This window comes from Schistocerca piceifrons, chromosome 4 (genome assembly GCF_021461385.2).
Source record: "Schistocerca piceifrons isolate TAMUIC-IGC-003096 chromosome 4, iqSchPice1.1, whole genome shotgun sequence".
Classification (NCBI taxonomy): domain Eukaryota; kingdom Metazoa; phylum Arthropoda; class Insecta; order Orthoptera; family Acrididae; genus Schistocerca; species Schistocerca piceifrons.
Window position 1 is genome coordinate 809,638,896 of NC_060141.1, and position 27,243 is coordinate 809,666,138.

Sequence of the window (27,243 nt, forward strand, 5' to 3'; positions counted from 1 at the left end):
CGCTATGAAATACTATGGGATCCATGACATCTCATTCTAAATAGAGTAACGTTTTTATGGAAACGACAGGATATTCTTTTGGGACACGATTTTCTCCTGTCCGATCACTATTCCTTCTTTACTGCATCCCTCGCTCATTCACATTGACTAATTAACACAGAAATTGTGTCGCTATGAAATACTATGGGATCTATGACTTCTCCTTCTTAATAGAGTAACGTTTCTAAGGAAACAACGGGATTCTATTTTGGGATACGACTATGTCCTTTCAGATGCACTATTCCTTCTTTACTGCATCCCTCGCTCCCTCACATTGACGAATTAACACAGAAATTGTGTCGCTATGAAATACTATGGGATCCATGACATCTCATTCTAAATTGAGTAACGTTTTTATGGAGACGACAGGATATTCTTTTGGGACACGATTTTCTCCTGTCCGATCACTATTCCTTCTTTACTGCATCCCTCGCTCATTCACATTGACTAATTAACACAGAAATTGTGTCGCTATGAAATACTATGGGATCTATGACATCTCCTTCTTAAAAAAGTAACGTTTCTAAGGAAACAACAGGATTCTCTTTTGGCATACGACTATGTCCTTTCCGATGCACCATGCCTTCTTTACTGCATCCCTCGCTCCCTCACATAGTCGAATTAACACAGAAATTGCGTCGCTATGATATACTATGGGTTCTATGACATCTCCTTCTACATTGAGGAACGTTTCTATGGAAACGAATGGATATTCTTTGGGACACGATTTTCTAGTGTCCGATGCACTATTCCTCCTTTAACGCATCCCTCGCTCCCTCACATTGACAAATTAACACAGAGATTGCGTCGCTATGAAATACTTTGGGTTCTATGACATCTCCTGCTAAATTGAGTAACGTTTCTATGGAAACGAATGGATATTCTTTTGGGACACGAGTTTCTCCTGTCCGTTGCACTATTCCTTCTTTACTGCATCTCTCGCTCCCTCACATTGACTAATTAACACGCAAATTGTGTCGCTATGAAATACTATGTGTTCTATGACATCTACTTCTTAATAGAGTAACGTTTCTAAGGAAACAACAGGATTCTCTTTTGGGATACGACCTTGTCCTATCCGATGCACTATTCCTTCTTTACTGCATCCCTCGCTCCCTCACATTGACGAATTAACACAGAAATTGCGACGCTATGAAATACTATGGGATCTATGCATCTCCTTCTAAATTGAGTAACGTTACTATGGAAACGACTGGATATTCTTTTGGGACTCGAGTTTCTCCTGTCCGATGCACTATTCCTCCTTTACCGCATCCCTCGCTCCCTCACATTGACTAACTAACACAGAAATTGTGTCGCTATGAAATACTATGGGATCTATGACATCTCGTTCTTAATAGAGCAACGTTTCTAAGGAAACAACAGGCTTCTCTTTTGGGATACGACAATGTCCTTTCAGATGCACTATTCCTTCTTTACTGCATCCCTCGCTCCCTCACATTGACGAATTAACACAGAAATTGCGTCGCTATGAAATACTATATGTTCTATGACATCTCCTTCTAAATTGAGTAACGTTTCTATGGAAACGACTGGATATTCTTTTGGGACACGAGCTTCTCCTGTCCGATGCACTATTCCTTCTTCACTGCATCCCACGCTCACTCACATTGACTAATTAACAAGGAAATTGCGTCGCTATGAAATACTATGGGTTCTATGACATCTCCTTTTAAATTGAGTAACGTTTGTAAGGAAACGACTGGATATTATTTTGGGTCACGAGTTTCTCCAGTCCGATACACAATTCCTTCTTTACTGCATCCCTCGCTCCCTCACATTGGCTAATTAACAAGGAAATTGCGTCGCTATGAAATACTATGGGTTCTATGACATCTCCTACTAAATTGAGTAACGCTTCTATGGAAACGACTGGATATTATTTTGGGTCACGAGTTTCTCCAGTCCGATACACAATTCCTTCTTTACTGCATCCCTCGCTCCCACACATTGACTAATTAACAAGGAAAATTCGTCGCTATGAAATACTATGGGTTCTATGACATCTCCTTCTAAATTGAGTAACGTTTCTATGGAAACGACTGGACATTCTTTTGGGAGACGAGTTTCTCCTGTCCGATGCAGTATTCCTGCTTTACTGCATCACTCGCTCCCACACATGGACGAATTAACACAGAAATTGCGTCGCTATGAAATACTATGGGTTCTATGACATCTTCCTTTAAATTGAGTAACGTTTCTATGGAAACGACTGGATATTTTTTTGGTACACGAGTTTCTCCTGTCCGATGCACTATTCCTCCTTTAACGCATCCCTCGCTCCCTCACATTGACGAATTAACACAGAAATTGCGTCGCTATGAAATACTATGGGTTCTATGACATCTCCTTCTTAATAGAGTAACGTTTCTAAGGAAACAACAGGATTTTATTTTGGGATACGACTATGTCTTTTCCGATGCACTATTCCTTCTTTACTGCATCCCTCGCTCCCTCACACTGACGAATTAACACAAACGTTGCGTCGCTATTTAATACTATGGGTTCAATGACTTCTCCTTCTAAATCGAGTAACGTTTCTATGTGATCGACAGGATTTTCTTTTGGGGTACGACTATGTCCTTTCCGATGCACTATTCGTTCTTTACTGCTTCCCTCGCTCCCTCACATTGACGAAATAACACAGAAATTGCGTCACTATGAAATACTATGGGTTCTATGACATCTCCTACTAAATTGAGTAACGTATCTATGGAAACGACTGGATATTCTTTTGGGACACGAGTTTCTCCTGTCCAATGCACTACTCCTTCTTTACTGCATTCCTCGCTCCCTCACATTGACTAATTAACACAGAAATTGCGTCGCTATGAAATACTATGGGATCTATGACATCTCCTTCTAAATAGAGTAACGTTTCTAAGGAAACAACAGGATTCTCTTTTGGGATACGACTATGTCCTTTCAGATGCACTATTCCTTCTTTACTGCATCCCCCGCTCCCTCACATTGACGAATTAACACAGAAATTGCGTCGCTATGAAATACTATATGTTCTATGACATCTCCTTCTAAATTGAGTAACGTTTCTATGGAAACGACTGGATATTCATTTGGGACACGAGTTTCTCCTGTCCGATGCACTTTTCTTTCTTTACTGCATCCCTCGCTCCCTCACATTGACAAATTCACACAGAAATTGTGTCGCTATGAAATACTATGGCAACTATGACATCTCCTTCTTAATAGAGTAACGTTTCTAATAAAACAACAGCATTCTCTTTTAGGATACGACTATGTCCTTTCCGATGCACTATTCCTTCTTTACTGCATCCCTCGCTCCCTCACATTGGCGAATTAACACAGAAATTTCGTCGCTATGAAATACTATATGTTCTATGACATCTGCTTCTAAATTGAGTAACGTTTCTATAAAAATGACTGGATATTCTTTTGGGACACGAGTTTTACCTGTCCGATGCACTATTCCATCTTTACTGCATCCCTCGCTCCCTCACATTGACTAATTAACACAGAAATTGTGTCGCTATGAAATACTATGGGATCCATGACATCTCCTTCTAAATTGAGTAACGTTTCTATGGAAACGACTGGATATTCTTTTAGTACACGATATTCTCCTGTCCGATGCACTATTCCCTCTTTACTGCATCCCTCGCTCCCTCACATTGACTAATTAATACAGATATTGTGTCGCTATGAAATACTATGTGATCTACGACATCTGCTTCTTAATTGAGTAACGTTTCTAAGGAAACAACAGGATTCTCTGTTGGGATACCACTATGTCCTTTCTGATGCAGTATTCCTTCTTTACTGCATCCCTCGCTCCCTCACATTTACGAATTAACACAGAAATTGCGTCGCTATGAAATACTATATGTACTATGACATCTCCTTCTAAAATGAGTAACGTTTCTATGGAAACGACTGGATATCCTTTTGGGACACGAGTTTTTCCTGTCCGATGCACTATTCCTTCTTTACTGAATTCCTCGCTCCCTCACATTGACTAATTAACACAGATATTGTGTCGCTATGAAATACTATGGGATCTATGACATCTCCTTCTTAATAGAGTAACGTATCTAAGGAAACAACAGGATTCTCTTTTGGGACACGAGTTTCTCCTGTCCGACGCACTATTCCTTCTTTACTGCATCCCTCGCTCCCTCACATTGACGAATTAAGACAGAAATTGCGTCGCTATGAAGTACTATGTGTTCTATGACATCTCCTTCTAAATTGAGTAACGTTTCTATGGAAACGACTGGATATTCTTTTGGGTCACGAGTTTCTCCTGTCCGATGCACTACTCCTTCTTTACTGCATCCCTCGCTCCCTCACATTGACTAATTAACACTGAAATTGTGTCGCTATGAAATACTATGGGATCTATTACATCTCCTTCTTAATAGAGTAACGTTTCTAAGGAAACAACGGGATTCTATTTTGGGATACGACTATGTCCTTTCAGATGCACTATTCCTTCTTTACTGCATCCCTCGCTCTCTCACATTGACGAATTAACACAGAAATTGTGTCGCTATGAAATACTATGGGATCCATGACATCTCATTCTAAATAGAGTAACGTTTTTATGGAAACGACAGGATATTCTTTTGGGACACGATTTTCTCCTGTCCGATCACTATTCCTTCTTTACTGCATCCCTCGCTCATTCACATTGACTAATTAACACAGAAATTGTGTCGCTATGAAATACTATGGGATCTATGACTTCTCCTTCTTAATAGAGTAACGTTTCTAAGGAAACAACGGGATTCTATTTTGGGATACGACTATGTCCTTTCAGATGCACTATTCCTTCTTTACTGCATCCCTCGCTCCCTCACATTGACGAATTAACACAGAAATTGTGTCGCTATGAAATACTATGGGATCCATGACATCTCATTCTAAATTGAGTAACGTTTTTATGGAGACGACAGGATATTCTTTTGGGACACGATTTTCTCCTGTCCGATCACTATTCCTTCTTTACTGCATCCCTCGCTCATTCACATTGACTAATTAACACAGAAATTGTGTCGCTATGAAATACTATGGGATCTATGACATCTCCTTCTTAAAAAAGTAACGTTTCTAAGGAAACAACAGGATTCTCTTTTGGCATACGACTATGTCCTTTCCGATGCACCATGCCTTCTTTACTGCATCCCTCGCTCCCTCACATAGTCGAATTAACACAGAAATTGCGTCGCTATGATATACTATGGGTTCTATGACATCTCCTACTAAATTGAGTAACGTTTCTATGGAAACGACTGGATGTTCGTTTGGGACACGAGTTTCTCCTGTCCGATGCACTATTCCTTCCTTACTGCATCCCTCGCTCACTCACATTGACTAATTAACACAGAAATTCTGTCGCTATGAACTACTATGGGTTCTATGACATCTCCTTCTTAATAGAGTAACGTTTCTAAGGAAACAACAGGATTCTCTTTTGGGATACGACTATCTCCTTTCCGATGCACAATTCCTTCTTTACTGCATCCCTCGCTCTTTCACATTGACGAATTAACACAGAAATTGCGTCGCTATGATATACTATGGGTTCTATGACATCTCCTTCTAAATTGAGTAACGTTTCTATGGAAACGAATGGATATTCTTTTGGGACACGAGTTTCTCCTGTCCGTTGCACTATTCCTTCTTTACTGCATCCCTCGCTCCCTCACATTGACTAACTAACACAGAAATTGTGTCGCTATGAAATACTATGGTATCTATGACATCTCGTTCTTAATAGAGTAACGTTTCTAAGGAAACAACAGGATTCTCTTTTGGGATACGACAATGTCCTTTCAGATGCACTATTCCTTCTTTACTGCATCCCTCGCTCCCTCACATTGACGAATTAACACAGAAATTGCGTCGCTATGAAATACTATATGTTCTATGACATCTCCTTCTAAATTGAGTAACGTTTCAGTGGAAACGACTGGATATTCTTTTGGGACACGAGCTTCTCCTGTCCGATGCACTATTCCTTCTTTACTGCAACCCACGCTCACTCACATTGACTAATTAACAAGGAAATTGCGTCGCTATGAAATACTATGGGTTCTATGACATCTCCTTCTAAATTGAGTAACGTTTCTAAGGAAACGACTGGATATTCTTTTGGGACAGGAGTATCACCTGTCTCTTGCACTATTCCTCCTTTACTGCATTACTAACTCCCTCACATTGACGAATTAACGCAAAACTTGCGTCGCTATGAAGTACTATGTGTTCTGTGACATCTCCTTACAAATTGAGTAACGTTTCTATGGAAACGACTGGATATTCTTTTGGGGCACGAGTTTCTCCTGTCCAAAGCCCTATTCCTCCTTTAACGCATCCCTCGCTCCCTCACATTGACGAATTAACACAGAAATTGCGTCGCTATGAAATACTATGTATTCTATGACATCTCATTACAAATTGAGTAACGTTTCTATGGAAACGACTGGATATTCTTTTGGGGCACGAGTTTCTCCTGTCCAATGCACTATTCCTCCTTTAACGCATCCCTCGCTCCCTCACACTGACGAATTAACACAGAAATTGCGTCGCTATGAAATACTATGGGTTCTATGACATCTTCATCTAAATTGAGTAACGTTTCTATGGAAACGACTGGATATTTTTTTGGGACACGAGTTTCTCCTGTCCGATGCACTATTCCTCCTTTAACGCATCCCTCGCTCCCTCACATTGACGAATTAACACAGAAATTGCGTCGCTATGAAATACTATGGGTTCTATGACATCTCCTTCTTAATAGAGTAACGTTTCTAAGGAAACAACAGGATTTTATTTTGGGATACGACTATGTCCTTTCCGATGCACTATTCCTTCTTTACTGCATCCTTCGCTCCCTCACACTGACGAATTAACACAAACGTTGCGTCGCTATTTAATACTATGGGTTCAATGACTTCTCCTTCTAAATCGAGTAACGTTTCTATGTGATCGACAGGATTTTCTTTTGGGGTACGACTATGTCCTTTCCGATGCACTATTCGTTCTTTACTGCTTCCCTCGCTCCCTCACATTGACGAAATAACACAGAAATTGCGTCACTATGAAATACTATGGGTTCTATGACATCTCCTACTAAATTGAGTAACGTATCTATGGAAACGACTGGATATTCTCTTGGGACACGAGTTTCTCCTGTCCGATGCACTACTCCTCCTTTACTGCATCCCTCGCACCCTCACATTGACTAATTAACACAGAAATTGTGTCGCTATGAAATACTATGGGATCTATGACATCTCCTTCTAAATAGAGTAACGTTTCTAAGGAAACAACAGGATTCTCTTTTGGGATACGACTATGTCCTTTCAGATGCACTATTCCTTCTTTACTGCATCCCTCGCTCCCTCACATTGACGAATTAACACAGAAATTGCGTCGCTATGAAATACTATATGTTCTATGACATCTCCTTCTAAATTGAGTAACGTTTCTATGGAAACGACTGGATATTCATTTGGGACACGAGTTTCTCCTGTCCGATGCACTTTTCTTTCTTTACTGCATCCCTCGCTCCCACACATTGACAAATTAACACAGAAATTGTGTCGCTATGAAATACTATGGCAACTATGACATCTCCTTCTTAATAGAGTAACGTTTCTAATAAAACAACAGCATTCTCTTTTAGGATACGACTATGTCCTTTCCGATGCACTATTCCTTCTTTACTGCATCCCTCGCTCCCTCACATTGGCGAATTAACACAGAAATTGCGTCGCTATGAAATACTATATGTTCTATGACATCTGCTTCTAAATTGAGTAACGTTTCTATAAAAATGACTGGATATTCTTTTGGGACACGAGTTTTACCTGTCCGATGCACTATTCCATCATTACTGCATCCCTCGCTCCCTCACATTGACTAATTAACACAGAAATTGTGTCGCTTTGAAATACTATGGGATCCATGACATCTCCTTCTAAATTGAGTAACGCTTCTATGGAAACGACTGGATATTCTTTTGGGTCACGAGTTTCTCCTGTCCGATGCACTACTCCTTCTTTACTGCATCCCTCGCTCCCTCACATTGACGAATTAACACAGAAATTGTGTCGCTATGAAATACTATGGGATCCATGACATCTCATTCTAAATTGAGTAACGTTTTTATGGAAACGACAGGATATTCTTTTGGGACACGATTTTCTCCTGTCCGATCACTATTCCTTCTTTACTGCATCCCTCGCTCATTCACATTGACTAATTAACACAGAAATTGTGTCGCTATGAAATACTATGGGATCTATGACTTCTCCTTCTTGATAGAGTAACGTTTCTAAGGAAACAACAGGATTCTCTTTTGGGATACGACTATGTCCTTTCCGATGCTCTATTCTTTCTTTACTGCATCCCTCGCTCCCTCACATTGACGAATTAACACAGAAATTGCGTCGCTATGAAATACTATATGTTCTATGACATCTCCTTCTAAATTGAGTAACGTTTGTATGGAAACGACTGGATATTCCTTTGGGACACGAGTTTCTCCTGTCCGATGCACTATTCCTTCATTACTGCATCCCATGCTCCCTCACATTGACCAATTAACACAGAAATTGCGTAGCTATGAAATACTATGGGTTCTATGACATCTCCTTCTAAATTGAGTAACGTTTCTATGGAAACGACAGGATATTCTTTTGGGACACGAGTTTCTCCTGTCCGATGCACTATTCCTTCTTTACTGCATCCCTCGCTCCCTCACATTGACGAATTAACACAGAAATTGCGTGGCTATGAAATACTATGGGTTCTGTGACATCTCCTTCTAAATTGAGTAACGTTTCTATGGAAACGACTTGATATTCTTTTGGGACACGAGTTTCTCCTGTCCGATGCACTATTTCTCCTTTAACGCATCCCTCGCTCCCTCACATTGACGAATTAACACAGAAATTGTGTCGCTATGAAATATTATGGGTTCTATGACATCTCCTTCTAAATTGAGTAACGTTTCTATGGAAAAGACTGGATATTTTTTGGGACACGCGTTTCTCCTGTCCGATGCACTATTCGTCCTTTACTGCATCCCTCGCTCCCTCACATTGACGAATTAACACAGAAATTGCGTAGCTATGAAATACTATGGGTTCTATGACATCTCCTTCTAAATTGAGTAACGTTTCTATGGAAACGACTGGATATTCATTTGGTACACGAGTTTCTCCTGTCCGATGCACTATTCCTCCTTTAACGCATCCCTCGCTCAATCACATTGACAAATTAACACAGTAATTGTGTCGCTATGTAATACTATGTGTTCTATGACATCTCCTTCTTAAAAGAGTAACGTTTCTAAGGAAACAACAGGATTCTCTTTTGGCATACGACTATGTCCTTTCCGATGCACCATGCCTTCTTTACTGCATCCCTCGCTCCCTCACATAGTCGAATTAACACAGAAATTGCGTCGCTATGATATACTATGGGTTCTATGACATCTCCTACTAAATTGAGTAACGTTTCTATGGAAACGACTGGATGTTCTTTTGGGACACGAGTTTCTCCTGTCCGATGCACTATTCCTTCCTTACTGCATCCCTCGCTCACTCACATTGACTAATTAACACAGAAATTCTGTCGCTATGAACTACTATGGGTTCTATGACATCTCGTTCTTAATAGAGTAACGTTTCTAAGGAAACAACAGGATTCTCTTTTGGGATACGACTATCTCCTTTCCGATGCACAATTCCTTCTTTACTGCATCCCTCGCTCCTTCACATTGACGAATTAACACAGAAATTGCGTCGCTATGAAATACTATGGGTTCTATGACATCTCCTTCTACATTGAGGAACGTTTCTATGGAAACGAATGGATATTCTTTGGGACACGAGATTCTAGTGTCCGATGCACTATTCCTCCTTTAACGCATCCCTCGCTCCCTCACATTGACAAATTAACACAGAGATTGCGTCGCTATGAAATACTTTGGGTTCTATGACATCTCCTGCTAAATTGAGTAACGTTTCTATGGAAACGAATGGATATTCTTTTGGGACACGAGTTTCTCCTGTCCGTTGCACTATTCCTTCTTTACTGCATCTCTCGCTCCCTCACATTGACTAATTAACACGCAAATTGTGTCGCTATGAAATACTATGTGTTCTATGACATCTACTTCTTAATAGAGTAACGTTTCTAAGGAAAAAACAGGATTCTCTTTTGGGATACGACTATGTCCTATCCGATGCACTATTCCTTCTTTACTGCATCCCTCGCTCCCTCACATTGACGAATTAACACAGAAATTGCGACGCTATGAAATACTATGGGATCTATGCATCTCCTTCTAAATGGAGTAACGTTACTATGGAAACGACTGGAAATTCTTTTGGGACTCGAGTTTCTCCTGTCCGATGCACTATTCCTCCTTTAACGCATCCCTCGCTCCCTCACATTGTCTAACTAACACAGAAATTGTGTCGCTATGAAATACTATGGGATCTATGACATCTCGTTCTTAATAGAGTAACGTTTCTAAGGAAACAACAGTATTCTCTTTTGGGATACGACAATGTCCTTTCAGATGCACTATTCCTTCTTTACTGCATCCCTCGCTCCCTCACATTGACGAATTAACACAGAAATTGCGTCGCTATGAAATACTATATGTTCTATGACATCTCCTTCTAAATTGAGTAACGTTTCTATGGAAACGTCTGGATATTCTTTTGGGACACGAGCTTCTCCTGTCCGATGCACTATTCCTTCTTTACTGCATCCCACGCTCACTCACATTGACTAATTAACAAGGAAATTGCGTCGCTATGAAATACTATGGGTTCTATGACATCTCCTTCTAAATTGAGTAACGTTTCTAAGGAAACGACTGGATATTCTTTTGGGGCACGAGTTTCTCCTGTCCGATGCACTATTCCTCCTTTAACGCATCCCTCGCTCCCTCACATTGGCTAATTAACACAGTAACTGTGTCGCTATGAAATACTATGGGTTCTATGACATCTCCTTCTTAAAAGAGTAACGTTTCTAAGGAAACAACAGGATTCTCTTTTGGGATACGACTATGTCCTTTCCGATGCACCATGCCTTCTTTACTGTATCCCTCGCTCCCTCACATAGTCGAATTAACACAGAAATTGCGTCGCTATGAAATACTATGGGTTCTATGACATCTCCTACTAAATTGAGTAACGTTTCTATGGTAACGACTGGATATTCTTTTGGGACACGAGTTTCTCCTGTCCGATGCACTACTCCTTCTTTACTGCATCCCTCGCTCCCTCACATTGACTAATTAACACAGAAATTGTGTCGCTATGAAATTCTATGGGATCTATGACATCTCCTTCTAAATAGAGTAACGTTTCTAAGGAAACAACAGGATTCTCTTTTGGGATACGACTATGTCCTTTCAGAAGCACTATTCCTTCTTTACTGCATCCCTCGCTCCCTCACATTGACGAATTAACACAGAAATTGCGTCGCTATGAAATACTATATGTTCTATGACATCTCCTTCTAATTTGAGTAACGTTTCTATGGAAACGACTGGATATTCATTTGGGACACGAGTTTCTCCTGTCCGATGCACTTTTCTTTCTTTACTGCATCCCTCGCTCCCTCACATTGACTAATTAACACTGAAATTGTGTCGCTATGAAATACTATGGCAACTATGACATCTCCTTCTTAATAGAGTAACGTTTCTAATAAAACAACAGCATTCTCTTTTAGGATACGACTATGTCCTTTCCGATGCACTATTCCTTCTTTACTGCATCCCTCGCTCCCTCACATTGGCGAATTAACACAGAAATTGCGTCGCTATGAAATACTATATATTCTATGACATCTGCTTCTAAATTGAGTAACGTTTCTATAAAAATGACTGGATATTCTTTTGGGACACGAGTTTTACCTGTCCGATGCACCATTCCATCTTTACTGCATCCCTCACTCCCTCACATTGACTAATTAACACAGAAATTGTGTCGCTATGAAATACTATGGGATCCATGACATCTCCTACTAAATTGAGTAACGTTTCTATGGAAACGAGTGGATATTCTTTTAGTACACGATATTCTCCTGTCCGATGCACTATTCCCTCTTTACTGCATCCCTCGCTCCCTCACATTGACTAATTAATACAGATATTGTGTCGCTATGAAATACTATGTGATCTATGACATCTCCTTCTTAATAGAGTAACGTTTCTAAGGAAACAACAGGATTCTCTGTTGGGATACCACTATGTCCTTTCTGATGCAGTATTCCTTCTTTACTGCATCCCTCGCTCCCTCACATTGACGAATTAACACAGAAATTGCGTCGCTATGAAATACTATATGTTCTATGACATCTCCTTCTAAAATCAGTAACGTTTCTATGGAAACGACTGCATATTCTTTTGGGACACGAGTTTTTCCTGTCCGATGCACTATTCCTTCTTTACTGAATTCCCCGCTCCCTCACATTGACTAATTAACACAGATATTGTGTCGCTATGAAATACTATGGGATCTATGACATCTCCTTCTTAATAGAGTAACGTATCTAAGGAAACAACAGGATTCTCTTTTGGGACACGAGTTTCTCCTGTCCGATGCACTATTCCTTCTTTACTGCATCCCTCGCTCCCTCACATTGACGAATTAAGACAGAAATTGCGTCGCTATGAAGTACTATGTGTTCTATGACATCTCCTTCTAAATTGAGTAACGTTTCTATGGAAACGACTGGATATTCTTTTGGGACACGAGTTTCTCCTGTCTGATGCACTACTCCTTCTATACTGCATCCCTCGCTCCCTCACATTGACTAATTAACACTGAAATTGTGTCGCTATGAAATACTATGAGATCTATTACATCTCCTTCTTAATAGAGTAACGTTTCTAAGGAAACAACGGGATTCTATTTTGGGATACGACTATGTCCTTTCAGATGCACTATTCCTTCTTTACTGCATCCCTCGCTCCCTCACATTGACGAATTAACACAGAAATTGTGTCGCTATGAAATACTATGGGATCCATGACATCTCATTCTAAATTGAGTAACGTTTTTATGGAAACGACAGGATATTCTTTTGGGACACGATTTTCTCCTGTCCGATCACTATTCCTTCTTTACTGCATCCCTCGCTCCCTCACATTGACTAATTAACACAGACATTGTGTCGCTATGAAATACTATGGGATCTATGACTTCTCCTTCTTAATAGAGTAACGTTTCTAAGGAAACAACAGGATTCTCTTTTGGGATACGACTATGTCCTTTCCGATGCTCTATTCTTTCTTTACTGCATCCCTCGCTCCCTCACATTGACGAATTAACACAGAAATTACGTCGCTATGAAATACTATATGTTCTATGACATCTCCTTCTAAATTGAGTAACGTTTCTATGGAAACGACAGGATATTCTTTTGGGACACGAGTTTCTCCTGTCCGATGCACTATTCCTTCTTTACTGCATCCCTCTCTCCCTCACATTGACGAATTAACACAGAAATTGCGTCGCTATGAAATACCATGGGTTCTAAGAAATATCCTTCTAAATAGTGTATCGTTTCTATTGAAACGCATGGATATTCTTTTGGGACAAGAGTTTCTCCTGTCCGATGCACTATTCCTCCTTTACTGCATTCCTAGCTCCCTCACATCTACGAATAAAGACAGAAATTGCGTCGCTATGAAATACTATGTGTTCTATGACATCTCCCTCTAAATTGACTAACGTTTCTATGGAAACGACTGGATATTCTTTTGGTACACGAGTTTCTCCTGTCCGATGCACTATTCCTCCTTTAACGCATCCCTCGCTCAATCACATTGACAAATTAACACAGTAATTGTGTCGCTATGTAATGCTATGGGTTCTATGGCATCTCCTTCTTAAAAGAGTAACGTTTCTAAGGAAACAACAGGATTCACTTTTGGCATATGACTATGCCCTTTCCGATGCACCATGCCTTCTTTACTGCATCCCTCGCTACCTCACATAGTCGAATTAACACAGAAATTGCGTCGCTATGATATACTATGGGATCTATGACATCTCCTACTAAATTGAGTAACGTTTCTATGGAAACGACTGGATGTTCTTTTGGGACACGAGTTTCTCCTGTCCGATGCACTATTCCTTCCTTACTGCATCCCTCGCTCACGCACATTGACTAATTAACACAGAAATTCTGTCGCTATGAACTACTATGGGTTCTATGACATCTCCTTCTTAATAGAGTAACGTTTCTAAGGAAACAACAGGATTCTCTTTTGGGATACGACTATCTCCTTTCCGATGCACAATTCCTTCTTTACTGCATCCCTCGCTCCTTCACATTGACGAATTAACACAGAAATTGCGTCGCTATGAAATACTATGGGTTCTATGACATCTCCTTCTACATTGAGGAACGTTTCTATGGAAACGAATGGATATTCTTTGGGACACGAGTTTCTAGTGTCCGATGCACTATTCCTCCTTTAACGCATCCCTCGCTCCCTCACATTGACAAATTAACGCAGAGATTGCGTCGCTATGAAATACTTTGGGTTCTATGACATCTCCTGCTAAATTGAGTAACGTTTCTATGGAAACGAATGGATATTCTTTTGGGACACGAGTTTCTCCTGTCCGTTGCACTATTCCTTCTTTACTGCATCTCTCGCTCCCTCACATTGACTAATTAACACGCAAATTGTGTCGCTATGAAATACTATGTGTTCTATGACATCTACTTCTTAATAGAGTAACGATTCTAAGGAAACAACAGGATTCTCTTTTGGGATACGACTATGTCCTATCTGATGCACTATTCCTTCTTTACTGCATCCCTCGCTTTCTCACATTGACGAATTAACACAGAAATTGGACGCTATGAAATACTATGGGATCTATGCATCTCCTTCTAAATTGAGTAACGTTACTATGGAAACGACTGGATATTCTTTTGGGACTCGAGTTTCTCCTGTCCGATGCACTATTCCTCCTTTAACGCATCCCTCGCTCCCTCACATTGACTAACTAACACAGAAATTGTGTCGCTATGAAATACTATGGTGTCTATGACATCTCGTTCTTAATAGAGTAACGTTTCTAAGGAAACAACAGGATTCTCTTTTGGGATACGACAATGTCCTTTCAGATGCACTATTCCTTCTTTACTGCATCCCTCGCTCCCTCACATTGACGAATTAACACAGAAATTGCGTCGCTATGAAATACTATATGTTCTATGACATCTCCTTCTAAATTGAGTAACGTTTCTATGGAAACGACTGGATATTCTTTTGGGACACGAGCTTCTCCTGTCCGATGCACTATTCCTTCTTTACTGCATCCCACGCTCACTCACATTGACTAATTAACAAGGAAATTGCGTCGCTATGAAATACTATGGGTTCTATGACATCTCCTTCTAAATTGAGTAACGTTTCTAAGGAAACGACTGGATATTCTTTTGGGACAGGAGTATCACCTGTCTGATGCACTATTCGTCCTTTACTGCATTACTAACTCCCTCACATTGACGAATTAACGCAAAATTTGCGTCGCAATGAAGTACTATGTGTTCTGTGACATCTCCTTACAAATTGAGTAACGTTTCTATGGAAACGACTGGATATTCTTTTGGGGCACGAGTTTCTCCTGTCCAATGCACTATTCCTCCTTTATCGCATCCCTCGCTCCCTCACATTGACGAATTAACACAGAAATTGCGTCGCTATGAAATACTATGTGTTCTATGACATCTCCTACTAAATTGAGTAACGTTTCTATGGAAACGACTGGATATTCTTTTGGGACACGAGTTTCTCCTGTCCGATGCACTATTCCTCCTTTAACGCATCCCTCGCACCCTCACATTGGCTAATTAACACAGTAACTGTGTCGCTATGAAATACTATGGGTTCTATGACATCTCCTTCTTAAAAGAGTAACGTTTCTAAGGAAACAACAGTATTCTCTTTTGGGATACGACTATGTCCTTTCCGATGCACCTTGCCTTCTTTACTGCATCCCTCGCTCCCTCACATTGACTAATTAACACAGAAATTGCGTCGCTATGAAATACTATGGGTTCTATGACATCTCCTACTAAATTGAGTAACGCTTCTATGGAAACGACTGGATATTATTTTGGGTCACGAGTTTCTCCAGTCCGATACACAATTCCTTCTTTACTGCATCCCTCGCTCCCACACATTGACTAATTAACAAGGAAATTGCGTCGCTATGAAATACTATGTGTTCTATGTCATCTCCTTCTAAATTGAGTAACTTTTCTATGGAAACGACTGGACATTCTTTTGGGACACGAGTTTCTCCTGTCCGATGCAGTATTCCTGCTTTACTGCATCACTCGCTCCCACACATGGACGAATTAACACAGAAATTGCGTCGCTATGAAATACTATGGGTTCTATGACATATTCATCTAAATTGAGTAACGTTTCTATGGAAACGACTGGATATTTTTTTGGGACACGAGTTTCTCCTGTCCGATGCACTATTCCTCCTTTAACGCATTCCCTCGCTCCATCACATTGACGAATTAACACAGAAATTACGTCGCTATGAAATACTATGGGTTCTATGGCATCTTCTTCTTAATAGAGTAACGTTTCTAAGGAAACAACAGGATTCTCTTTTGGGATACGACTATGTCCTTTCAGATGCACTATTCCTTCTTTACTTCATCCCTCGCTCCCTCACATTGACGAATTAACACAGAAATTGCGTCGCTATGAAATACTATATGTTCTATGACATCTCCTTCTAAATTGAGTAACGTTTCTATGGAAACGACTGGATATTCATTTGGGACACGAGTTTCTCCTGTCCGATGCACTTTTCTTTCTTTACTGCATCCCTCGCTCCCTCACATTGACTAATTAACACAGAAATTGTGTCGCTATGAAATACTATGGCAACTATGACATCTCCTTCTTAATAGAGTAACGTTTCTAATAAAACAACAGCATTCTCTTTTAGGATACGACTATGTCCTTTCCGATGCACTATTCCTTCATTACTGCATCCCTCGCTCCCTCACATTGGCGAATTAACACAGAAATTGCGTCGGTATGAAATACTATATGTTCTATGACATCTGCTTCTAAATTGAGTAACGTTTCTATAAAAATGACTGGATATTCTTTTGGGACACGAGTTTTACCTGTCCGATGCACTATTCCATCTTTACTGCATCCCTCGCTCCCTCACATTGACTAACTAACACAGAAATTGTGTCGCTATGAAATACTATGGGATCCATGACATCTCCTTCTAAATTGAGTAACGTTTCTATGGAAACGACTGGATATTCTTTTAGTACACGATATTCTCCTGTCCGATGCACTATTCCCTCTTTACTGCATCCCTCGCTCCCTCACATTGACTAATTAATACAGATATTGTGTCGCTATGAAATACTATGTGATCTATGACATCTCCTTCTTAATAGAGTAACGTTTCTAAGGAAACAACGGGATTCTCTGTTGGGATACCACTATGTCCTTTCTGATGCAGTATTCCTTCTTTACTGCATCCCTCGCTCCCTCACATTGACGAAATAACACAGAAATTGCGTCGCTATGAAATACTATATGTTCTATGACATCTCCTTCTAAATTGAGTAACGTTTCTATGGAAACGACTGGATATTCTTTTGGGGCACGAGTTTCTCCTGTCCAAAGCAATATTCCTCCTTTAACGCATCCCTCGCTCCCTCACATTGACGAATTAACACAGAAATTGCGTCGCTATGAAATACTACGTGTTCTATGACATCTCCTTACAAATTGAGTAACGTTTCTATGGAAACGACTGGATATTCTTTTGGGGCACGAGTTTCTCCTGTCCAATGCACTATTCCTCCTTTAACGCATCCCTCGCTCCCTCACATTGACGAATTAACACAGAAATTGCGTCGCTATGAAATACTATGGGTTCTATGACATCTCCTACTAAATTGAGTAACGTTTCTATGGAAACGACTGACTATTCTTTTGGGACACGAGTTTCTCCTGTCCGATGCACTATTCCTCCTTTAACGCATCCCTCGCACCCTCACATTGGCTAATTAACACAGTAACTGTGTCGCTATGAAATACTATGGGTTCTATGACATCTCCTTCTTAAAAGAGTAACGTTTCTAAGGAAACAACAGTATTCTCTTTTGGGATACGACTATGTCCTTTCCGATGCACCATGCCTTCTTTAGTGCATCCCTCGCTCCCTCACATAGTCGAATTAACACAGAAATTGCGTCGCTATGAAATACTATGGGTTCTATGACATCTCCTACTAAATTGAGTAACGCTTCTATGGAAACGACTGGATATTATTTTGGGTCACGAGTTTCTCCAGTCTGATACACAATTACTTCTTTACTGCATCCCTCGCTCCCACACATTGACTAATTAACAAGGAAATTGCGTCGCTATGAAATACTGTGGGTTCTATGACATCTCCTTCTAAATTGAGTAACGTTTCTATGGAAACGACTGGACATTCTCTTGGGACACGAGTTTCTCCTGTCCGATGCAGTATTCCTGCTTTACTGCATCACTCGCTCCCACACATGGACGAATTAACACAGAAATTGCGTCGCTATGAAATACTATGGGTTCTATGACATCTTCATCTAAATTGAGTAACGTTTCTATGGAAACGACTGGATATTTTTTTGGGACACGAGTTTCTCCTGTCCGATGCACTATTCCTCCTTTAACGCATCCCTCGCTCCCTCACATTGACGAATTAACACAGAAATTGCGTCGCTATGAAATACTATGGGTTCTATGACATCTCCTTCTTAATAGAGTAACGTTTCTAAGGAAACAACAGGATTCTATTTTGTGATACGACTATGTCCTTTCCGATGCACTATTCCTTCTTTACTGCATCCCTCGCTCCCTCACACTGACGAATTAACACAAACGTTGCGTCGCTATTTAATACTATGGGTTCAATGACTTCTCCTTCTAAATCGAGTAACGTTTCTATGTGATCGATAGGATTTTCTTTTGCGGTACGACTATGTCCTTTCCGATGCACTATTCGTTCTTTACTGCTTCCCTCGCTCCCTCACATTGACGAAATAACACAGAAATTGCGTCACTATGAAATACTATGGGTTGTATGACATCTCCTACTAAATTGAGTAACGTTTCTATGGAAACGACTGGATATTCTTTTGGGACACGAGTTTCTTCTGTCCGATGCACTACTCCTTCTTTACTGCATCCCTCGCTCCCTCACATTGACTAATTAACACAGAAATTGTGTCGCTATGAAATACTATGGGATCTATGACATCTCCTTCTAAATAGAGTAACGTTTCTAAGGAAACAACAGGATTCTCTTTTGGGATACGACTATGTCCTTTCAGATGCACTATTCCTTCTTTACTGCATCCCTGGCTCCCTCACATTGACGAATTAACACAGAAATTGCGTCGCTATGAAATACTATATGTTCTATGACATCTCCTTCTAAATTGAGTAACGTTTCTATGGAAACGACTGGATATTCATTTGGGACACGAGTTTCTCCTGTCCGATGCACTTTTCTTTCTTTACTGCATCCCTCGCTCCCTCACATTGACTAATTAACACAGAAATTGTGTCGCTATGAAATACTATGGCAACTATGACATCTCCTTCTTAATAGAGTAACGTTTCTAATAAAACAACAGCATTCTCTTTTAGGATACGACTATGTCCTTTCCGATGCACTATTCCTTCTTTACTGCATACCTCGCTCCCTCACATTGGCGAATTAACACAGAAATTGCGTCGCTATGAAATACTATATGTTCTATGACATCTGCTTCTAAATTGAGTAACGTTTCTATAAAAATGACTGGATATTCTTTTGGGACACGAGTTTTACCTGTCCGATGCACTATTCCATCTTTACTGCATCCCTCGCTCCCTCACATTGACTAATTAACACAGAAATTGTGTCGCTATGAAATACTATGGGATCCATGACATCTCCTTCTAAATTGAGTAACGTTTCTATGGAAACGACTGGATATTCTTTTAGTACACGATATTCTCCTGTCCGATGCACTATTCCCTCTTTACTGCATCCCTCGCTCCCTCACATTGACTAATTAATACAGATATTGTGTCGCTATGAAATACTATGTGATCTATGACATCTCCTTCTTAATAGAGTAACGTTTCTAAGGAAACAACAGGATTCTCTGTTGGGATACCACTATGTCCTTTCTGATGCAGTATTCCTTCTTTACTGCATCCCTCGCTCCCTCACATTGACGAATAAACACAGAAATTGCGTCGCTATGAAATACTATATGTTCTATGACATCTCCTTCTAAAATGAGTAACGTTTCTATGGAAACGACTGCATATTCTTTTGGGACACGAGTTTTTCCTGTCCGATGCACTATTCCTTCTTTACTGAATTCCTCGCTCCCTCACATTGACTAATTAACACAGATATTGAGTCGCTATGAAATACTATGGGATCTATGACATCTCCTTCTTAATAGAGTAACGTATCTAAGGAAACAACAGGATTCTCTTTTGGGACACGAGTTTCTCCTGTCCGATGCACTATTCCTTCTTTACTGCATCCCTCGCTCCCTCACATTGACGAATTAAGACAGAAATTGCGTCGCTATGAAGTACTATGTGTTCTATGACATCTCCTTCTAAATTGAGTAACGTTTCTATGGAAACGACTGGATATTCTTTTGGGACACGAGTTTCTCCTGTCCGATGCACTACTCCTTCTTTACTGCATCCCTCGCTCCCTCACATTGACTAATTAACACTGAAATTGTGTCGCTATGAAATACTATGGGATCTATTACATCTCCTTCTTAATAGAGTAACGTTTCTAAGGAAACAACGGGATTCTATTTTGGGATACGACTATGTCCTTTCAGATGCACTATTCCTTCTTTACTGCATCCCTCGCTCCCTCACATTGACGAATTAACACAGAAATTGTGTCGCTATGAAATACTATGGGATCCATGACATCTCATTCTAAATTGAGTAACGTTTTTATGGAAACGACAGGATATTCTTTTGGGACACGATTTTCTCCTGTCCGATCACTATTCCTTCTTTACTGCATCCCTCGCTCCCTCACATTGACTAATTAACACAGAAATTGTGTCGCTATGAAATACTATGGGATCTATGACTTCTCCTTCTTAATAGAGTAACGTTTCTAAGGAAACAACAGGATTCTCTTTTGGGATACGACTATGTCCTTTCCGATGCTCTATTCTTTCTTTACTGCGTCCCTCGCTCCCTCACATTGACGAATTAACACAGAAATTGCGTCGCTATGAAATACTATATGTTCTATGACATCTCCTTCTAAATTGAGTAACGCTTCTATGGAAACGACTGGATATTATTTTGGGTCACGAGTTTCTCCAGTCCGATACACAATTCCTTCTTTACTGCATCCCTCGCTCCCACACATTGACTAATTAACAAGGAAATTGCGTCGCTATGAAATACTATGGGTTCTATGACATCTCCTTCTAAATTGAGTAACGTTTCTATGGAAACGACTGGATATTCTTTTGGGACACGAGTTTCTCCTGTCCGATGCACTATTCCTCCTTTAACGCATCCCTCGCACCCTCACATTGGCTAATTAACACAGTAACTGTGTCGCTATGAAATACTATGGGTTCTATGACATCTCCTTCTTAAAAGAGTAACGTTTCTAAGGAAACAACAGTATTCTCTTTTGGGATACGACTATGTCCTTTCCGATGCACCATGCCTTCTTTACTGCATCCCTCGCTCCCTCACATTGACTAATTAACACAGAAATTGCGTCGCTATGAAATACTATGGGTTCTATGACATCTCCTACTAAATTGAGTAACGCTTCTATGGAAACGACTGGATATTATTTTGGGTCACGAGTTTCTCCAGTCCGATACACAATTCCTTCTTTACTGCATCCCTCGCTCCCACACATTGACTAATTAACAAGGAAATTGCGTCGCTATGAAATACTATGGGTTCTATGACATCTCCTTCTAAATTGAGTAACTTTTCTATGGAAACGACTGGACATTCTTTTGGGACACGAGTTTCTCCTGTCCGATGCAGTATTCCTGCTTTACTGCATCACTCGCTCCCACACATGGACGAATTAACACAGAAATTGCGTCGCTATGAAATACTATGGGTTCTATGACATATTCATCTAAATTGAGTAACGTTTCTATGGAAACGACTGGATATTTTTTTGGGACACGAGTTTCTCCTGTCCGATGCACTATTCCTCCTTTAACGCATTCCCTCGCTCCATCACATTGACGAATTAACACAGAAATTGCGTCGCTATGAAATACTATGGGTTCTATGGCATCTTCTTCTTAATAGAGTAACGTTTCTAAGGAAACAACAGGATTCTCTTTTGGGATACGACTATGTCCTTTCAGATGCACTATTCCTTCTTTACTTCATCCCTCGCTCCCTCACATTGACGAATTAACACAGAAATTGCGTCGCTATGAAATACTATATGTTCTATGACATCTCCTTCTAAATTGAGTAACGTTTCTATGGAAACGACTGGATATTCATTTGGGACACGAGTTTCTCCTGTCCGATGCACTTTTCTTTCTTTACTGCATCCCTCGCTCCCTCACATTGACTAATTAACACAGAAATTGTGTCGCTATGAAATACTATGGCAACTATGACATCTCCTTCTTAATAGAGTAACGTTTCTAAGGAAACAACGGGATTCTCTGTTGGGATACCACTATGTCCTTTCTGATGCAGTATTCCTTCTTTACTGCATCCCTCGCTCCCTCACATTGACGAAATAACACAGAAATTGCGTCGCTATGAAATACTATATGTTCTATGACATCTCCTTCTAAAATGAGTAACGTTTCTATGGAAACGACTGGATATTCTTTTGGGACACGAGTTTTTCCTGGCCGATGCACTATTCCTTCTTTACTGAATTCCTCGCTCCCTCACATTGACTAATTAACACAGATATTGTGTCGCTATGAAATACTATGGGATCTATGACATCTCCTTCTTAATAGAGTAACGTATCTAAGGAAACAACAGGATTCTCTTTTGGGACACGAGTTTCTCCTGTCCGATGCACTATTCCTCCTTTAACGCATCCCTCGCTCCCTCACATTGACTAACTAACACAGAAATTGTGTCGCTATGAAATACTATGGGGTCTATGACATCTCGTTCTTAATAGAGTAACGTTTCTAAGGAAACAACAGGATTCTCTTTTGGGATACGACAATGTCCTTTCAGATGCACTATTCCTTCTTTACTGCATCCCTCGCTCCCTCACATTGACGAAATAACATAGAAATTGCGTCGCTATGAAATACTATATGTTCTGTGACATCTCCTTACAAATTGAGTAACGTTTCTATGGAAACGACTGGATATTCTTTTGGGGCACGAGTTTCTCCTGTCCAAAGCACTATTCCTCCTTTAACGCATCCCTCGCTCCCTCACATTGACGAATTAACACAGAAATTGCGTCGCTATGAAATACTACGTGTTCTATGACATCTCCTTACAAATTGAGTAACGTTTCTATGGAAACGACTGGATATTCTTTTGGGGCACGAGTTTCTCCTGTCCAATGCACTATTCCTCCTTTAACGCATCCCTCGCTCCCTCACATTGACGAATTAACACAGAAATTGCGTCGCTATGAAATACTATGGGTTCTATGACATCTCCTACTAAATTGAGTAACGTTTCTATGGAAACGACTGACTATTCTTTTGGGACACGAGTTTCTCCTGTCCGATGCACTATTCCTCCTTTAACGCATCCCTCGCACCCTCACATTGGCTAATTAACACAGTAACTGTGTCGCTATGAAATACTATGGGTTCTATGACATCTCCTTCTTAAAAGAGTAACGTTTCTAAGGAAACAACAGTATTCTCTTTTGGGATACGACTATGTCCTTTCCGATGCACCATGCCTTCTTTAGTGCATCCCTCGCTCCCTCACATAGTCGAATTAACACAGAAATTGCGTCGCTATGAAATACTATGGGTTCTATGACATCTCCTACTAAATTGAGTAACGCTTCTATGGAAACGACTGGATATTATTTTGGGTCACGAGTGTCTCCAGTCTGATACACAATTACTTCTTTACTGCATCCCTCGCTCCCACACATTGACTAATTAACAAGGAAATTGCGTCGCTATGAAATACTGTGGGTTCTATGACATCTCCTTCTAAATTGAGTAACGTTTCTATGGAAACGACTGGACATTCTCTAGGGACACGAGTTTCTCCTGTCCGATGCAGTATTCCTGCTTTACTGCATCACTCGCTCCCACACATGGACGAATTAACACAGAAATTGCGTCGCTATGAAATACTATGGGTTCTATGACATCTTCATCTAAATTGAGTAACGTTTCTATGGAAACGACTGGATATTTTTTTGGGACACGAGTTTCTCCTGTCCGATGCACAATTCCTCCTTTAACGCATCCCTCGCTCCCTCACATTGACGAATTAACACAGAAATTGCGTCGCTATGAAATACTATGGGTTCTATGACATCTCCTTCTTAATAGAGTAACGTTTCTAAGGAAACAACAGGATTCTATTTTGGGATACGACTATGTCCTTTCCGATGCACTATTCCTTCTTTACTGCATCCCTCGCTCCCTCACACTGACGAATTAACACAAACGTTGCGTCGCTATTTAATACTATGGGTTCAATGACTTCTCCTTCTAAATCGAGTAACGTTTCTATGTGATCGATAGGATTTTCTTTTGCGGTACGACTATGTCCTTTCCGATGCACTATTCGTTCTTTACTGCTTCCCTCGCTCCCTCACATTGACGAAATAACACAGAAATTGCGTCACTATGAAATACTATGGGTTGTATGACATCTCCTACTAAATTGAGTAACGTTTCTATGGAAACGACTGGATATTCTTTTGGGACACGAGTTTCTTCTGTCCGATGCACTACTCCTTCTTTACTGCATCCCTCGCTCCCTCACATTGACTAATTAACACAGAAATTGTGTCGCTATAAAATACTATGGGATCTATGACATCTCCTTCTAAATAGAGTAACGTTTCTAAGGAAACAACAGGATTCTCTTTTGGGATACGACTATGTCCTTTCAGATGCACTATTCCTTCTTTACTGCATCCCTCGCTCCCTCACATTGACGAATTAACACAGAAATTGCGTCGCTATGAAATACTATATGTTCTATGACATCTCCTTCTAAATTGAGTAACGTTTCTATGGAAACGACTGGATATTCATTTGGGACACGATTTTCCCCTGTCCGATGCACTTTTCTTTCTTTACTGCATCCCTCGCTCCCTCACATTGACTAATTAACACAGAAATTGTGTCGCTATGAAATACTATGGCAACTATGACATCTCCTTCTTAATAGAGTAACGTTTCTAATAAAACAACAGCATTCTCTTTTAGGATACGACTATGTCCTTTCCGATGCACTATTCCTTCTTTACTGCATACCTCGCTCCCTCACATTGGCGAATTAACACAGAAATTGTGTCGCTATGAAATACTATATGTTCTATGACATCTGCTTCTAAATTGAGTAACGTTTCTATAAAAATGACTGGATATTCTTTTGGGACACGAGTTTTACCTGTCCGATGCACTATTCCATCTTTACTGCATCCCTCGCTCCCTCACATTGACTAATTAACACAGAAATTGTGTCGCTATGAAATACTATGGGATCCATGACATCTCCTTCTAAATTGAGTAACGTTTCTATGGAAACGACTGGATATTCTTTTAGTACACGATATTCTCCTGTCCGATGCACTATTCCCTCTTTACTGCATCCCTCGCTCCCTCACATTGACTAATTAATACAGATATTGTGTCGCTATGAAATACTATGTGATCTATGACATCTCCTTCATAATAGAGTAACGTTTCTAAGGAAACAACAGGATTCTCTGTTGGGATACCACTATGTCCTTTCTGATGCAGTATTCCTTCTTTACTGCATCCCTCGCTCCCTCACATTGACGAATTAACACAGAAATTGCGTCGCTATGAAATACTATATGTTCTATGACATCTCCTTCTAAAATGAGTAACGTTTCTATGGAAACGACTGCATATTCTTTTGGGACACGAGTTTTTCCTGTCCGATGCACTATTCCTTCTTTACTGAATTCCTCGCTCCCTCACATTGACTAATTAACACAGATATTGTGTCGCTATGAAATACTATGGGATCTATGACATCTCCTTCTTAATAGAGTAACGTATCTAAGGAAACAACAGGATTCTCTTTTGGGACACGAGTTTCTCCTGTCCGATGCACTATTCCTTCTTTACTGCATCCCTCGCTCCCTCACATTGACGAATTAAGACAGAAATTGCGTCGCTATGAAGTACTATGTGTTCTATGACATCTCCTTCTAAATTGAGTAACGTTTCTATGGAAACGACTGGATATTCTTTTGGGACACGAGTTTCTCCTGTCCGATGCACTACTCCTTCTTTACTGCATCCCTCGCTCCCTCACATTGACTAATTAACACTGAAATTGTGTCGCTATGAAATACTATGGGATCTATTACATCTCCTTCTTAATAGAGTAACGTTTCTAAGGAAACAACGGGATTCTATTTTGGGATACGACTATGTCCTTTCAGATGCACTATTCCTTCTTTACTGCATCCCTCGCTCCCTCACATTGACGAATTAACACAGAAATTGTGTCGCTATGAAATACTATGGGATTCATGACATCTCATTCTAAATTGAGTAACGTTTTTATGGAAACGACAGGATATTCTTTTGGGACACGATTTTCTCCTGTCCGATCACTATTCCTTCTTTACTGCATCCCTCGCTCCCTCACATTGACTAATTAACACAGAAATTGTGTCGCTATGAAATACTATGGGATCTATGACTTCTCCTTCTTAATAGAGTAACGTTTCTAAGGAAACAACAGGATTCTCTTTTGGGATACGACTATGTCCTTTCCGATGCTCTATTCTTTCTTTACTGCGTCCCTCGCTCCCTCACATTGACGAATTAACACAGAAATTGCGTCGCTATGAAATACTATATGTTCTATGACATCTCCTTCTAAATTGAGTAACGTTTCTA